The sequence below is a fragment of the Panthera leo genome, chromosome A1, assembly GCF_018350215.1.
Source record: "Panthera leo isolate Ple1 chromosome A1, P.leo_Ple1_pat1.1, whole genome shotgun sequence".
In the NCBI taxonomy this organism is placed as follows: Eukaryota; Metazoa; Chordata; class Mammalia; order Carnivora; family Felidae; genus Panthera; species Panthera leo.
The window spans coordinates 93,953,020-93,957,237 of NC_056679.1; positions in this window are offsets into that span (position 1 = coordinate 93,953,020).

Here is a 4,218-nt window from a genome sequence, read left to right on the forward strand (position 1 = left end):
GATGCAGGGCTCGAACTCACGAACTGAGAGATCATGACCTAGCCAAAGTTGGATGCTCAACCGATGGAGCCACCCAGGCACCTCTGAGAGACTCACTTCCTATGTCTACACTTGCACTCTTCCTCATCCATCTGCTCGATTCCTGGTTACCGCCGGGAACTGCACCTCCTATCACAATGCCCCCTCACCCTCTTTTGGAAGACTTAATATTTAAAATGGATTTTTTTGTTTTTTTTTTTTGAAAACAGCTATAATAGTGACTCGGTTTAAAACTCAAGTCTAGGGGTGCCTGGGTGGCTCAGACGGTTGAGCGTCTGACTCTTTTGACTTCAGCTCAGGTCATAATCTAATGGTTCGTGGGTTCGAGCGTCATGTTGGGTTCTGTGCTGGCAAAGTGGAGCTTGCTTGGGATTCTCTCTCTCTCTCTCTGCACCTCCCATGCTTGCTCACTCTCTCTCTCTCTCAAAATAAATAAATGATCATTAAAAAAATTCTTTCTAAATAAATAAATACATAAATACATACATACATACAACTCCAAAGTCTATACAGACAAAAGGATAAAGAGAGTAAACCTTCCCTTCTCCCACCCTAGCTCCCAAAACTCAGCTCCCCTCCTCAGAGATGACCAGCATTAGCACTTCCTGGCACAAAGTTTTCCCGGAGGTATTTATAGGCTCTCCCTGACTTTTTCAACGAACAGAGGTACACTCTACACAAAATTCTACTTGTTTTTCACTTGTCCGTGTGTATGCACTTGAAGGAATGCTCTATCTGGGAAGGTTGCCTCTCTTTTTGACAGCCTCAGGAGGTGCCCATGCAGACAAGGAGGGAAAAGAGCCCACCAGTCAACTCTTTCAGGTGTGGGGAGACAGATCTCACAGCCGGATCACCCTTACATCCTCTTCCAAATTGAAGGCAACAAGGTAATCTCTTAATATTTATTTATTTTTGAGAAAGAGAGAGAGAGAGAGACAGAGCATGAGCAGGGGAGGGGCAGAGAGAAAGGGAGACACAGAATCTGAAGCAGGCTCCAGGCGCTGAGCTGTCTGCACAGAGCCAAACATGGGGCTTGAACCCACAAACCATGATATCATGACCTGAGCTGAAGTTGGATGCTTAACTGACTGAGCCACCCAGGGGCCCCAACAAGGTAATCTCTTAATGCCAAGCCTAGCACTGGATACCTGGTGGGTCTCAAGAGATATCTGCTGATTGATCAATAATCAAAAAAAATGTCGAACCTACAGAATTAAGAATAAACATACTGCAGACCTGGTTTAGAGCCCACGAAAAAGTCGTTTGTGGTGAAACAAGTTTATTGGTATCTTTTTCTTGAGCCAAAAGTACCCATACACACTACCCTTGGGGCAAAGGCCCAGAGCCTTGAAGGGCTCTGGGGAGCTTTAAGGTGGAGCTGTAGGGAGCAGGTGCAACCTGACAGTGGAGTGCAAACCAGAGCCCTGGGCAGGGGGGGCCAGAGCCAGTCTCTTGAGAAGCACCAAGCACCAGGACTGAAAAGTAAAAGTAAGACCAGTGATCGGCAGAAGGGAAGCTACCAGTGCACCCGGGTGGCTCAGTCGGTTGAGCGTCCGACTTCAGCTCCAGTCATGATCTCATGGTTCATGAGTTCAAGACCCACATCAGGCTCTGTGCTGAACAGCTCAGAGCCTGGAGCCCGCTTTGGATTCTGTGTCTCCCTCTCTCTCTTCCCGTGTCCCTCTTGTGCTCTCTCTCTCTCTCTCTCAAAAATAAACAAACATTAAAAAAAAATTAAGGGGTGCCTGGGTGGTTCAGTCAGTTAAGCGTTCAGCTTGGGCTCAGGTCATGAGCTCCCGGTCCGTGGGTTCGAGCCCTGTGTCAGGCTCTGTGCTGACAGCTCAGAGCCTGGAGGCTGCTTGGAATTCTGTGTTTCCCCTCTCTCTGCACCTCCCCCACTTGCACTGTTTCTCTCTCTCTCTCAAAAATAGATAAACATTGAAAAAAATTAAAATACAGTCAGAGAAAGACAAGTATCATATGACTTCACTCATATGAGGACTTTAAGATACAGATGAACATAAGAGAAGGGAAGCAAAAATAATATAAGAGCAGGGAGGGGGACAAAACATAAGAGACTCTTAAATATGGAGAACAAACAGAGGGTTGCTGGAGGGGTTGTGGGAGGGGGGGATAGGCTAAATGGGTCAGGGGCATTAAGGAATCTACTCCTGAAATCATTGTTGCACTGTATGCTAACTAACTTGGATGTAAATTAAAAACATAAAATAAAATTTTTTTTTAATTTTGAAATAAAAAAATAATTAAAAAAAAAAAAAAGAAGCAAAGCTGCCAAAGGACCCAGAACCAGGGGAGGAACAGTGAATGGGATGAGAGGGAGGGCTGAGGAGACAGGATGTGCATGCACCAAGGAAGGGTGTTGAGCAGGTTGTTCCCATTGGCTGTCCAGCTGGGGAAGAGTTTGGCCAGCTTACCTGTGTGCTGGGCTAAGTGACAGGTACTGTGTTCCTTTCACACCTTTCACGTGCCCATCCTGACAAACCACACCTTTTAAAGGCATAGTTGCACACTCTGTGTGTGGTTCAGCACTCTCCCAGCACTCTCCCCCTGAAACTGGCCCATGTAACAGTCATCCCAGAAGATCAGCCTCATCGTCTTAGAGTTAGGCTGTATGTGATATAGGACCAAGAAGCCAGTGAGGTCATTTCCCTTCTTTTGAAGAGGAATAAAATAACTGGAACAAAACAACAGCAAAATACTTCGATATGAGGACCTTAGAAGCTATAGGTCATGTCTGTCCGTAGCCGTGAACTAACTAGTGGAATAGTGACTGACGTTTTCCTCAATGACTTCCAAAGAAGTCCTTTGGGCTCCTTTCACTGTCGGGCTATGAGAACCAGAATAAAACACCAAGCAGCTCATTATTAAGCCCGGGATTTCTGGCACCAGGCCTGGAGATAGCGGAGGGTCTCTAATTCCCCAGAAAAGCATTTCCTATCCACATTTCCCCTGCAGAGGAGTTCTGCCTACAGCTCTGTTCTAGCATGTCTTGGGATTTGGCACAAATCTGAGGGCTACCACAATAGCCCTGACTCTGACTCTGAATCCAGACAAGGAGAGGACTCAAATAACCAGAAGTAGCTTGTTAAGCAGGTGCTTTCATGAGAAAGCAGTGGAAGTCAGAATCAGCTACCAGGGACATAGTCACAAGACAGCGTCAGGGAATGTGTTGGGCCCGCAGCTTACATTTTTCTAAACCTATGGAACTGCACAGTGATAATGTCAGCAATGAGGTGCTCAAAGATCCTAAAGCTCTTCTAAATTGCCCAAGAAAGGATATGCTCATTTAAACAGCTTCAGTGTTCATGCATTTCATTGAAGTTTGGTTCTTTGAAAGTTGATAACCTGAGTGTGGGCACAATAAAGAGCTTGGTAAGATGCCATGATTCACCAGAACACAGCCAATGTCTATCCTGCCAAGGAAAGAAGTCTTCCAAATCAAGAAGTGCCTTAATAAATCATCTGCTGGAGACAGAGACCTTCTCTTCCACTGTAGGATATTAAGCTTATCCTAAACCACACTTGGAAAATAAATATCTTTATGTTAATAGTTTACAAATTCAGCAGTGTCCCTATCTGAAAAAAAAAAAAAAAAATCTGTGGTGACGTGAGGCCAAGCAAGAATAAACCAATCTCTTGTGAAATCTTGTTCCAGAGCGGACAAAGGTTAAAGCTTATTATAGGACAGCTGGGGTTTCACAGACTCAAAAGTCCTTATATTTAGAAATCTTACTCAATTTGCCCTGTGCCTTGTGTGCCCTGTCAGTCGGTCACTGGTGGCTCCAACAGTGAGAACTGTGTGGCTTTGTGTACCCCACATGTCCACAAACCATGGCCCCATGGCTCGGTCTGCTGCTCACTATCCCTTAACCCCTAATTCTGCACCAAACTGACTCACTCCCATGGTGGTCACCAACCCGTGGGCACACCCCTCCCTGTTTTCCCTCAGGTGCCTGTTCTCGGGCACCACGGAATCAGCCATAGCTATGTATTTGTATGTAATTCTCCTAGAATTTTTTCACGTTATGCTATCTTTCTATTTTGAAGATGAGTCTGTATTTTAGATATTTTCCAAAAATACATTTTTCCCCTGCATTCATTCATATCAACCCATTACCTACAACTTTCAATCTCCTGCAGCAGAAAAATTAAGAATTG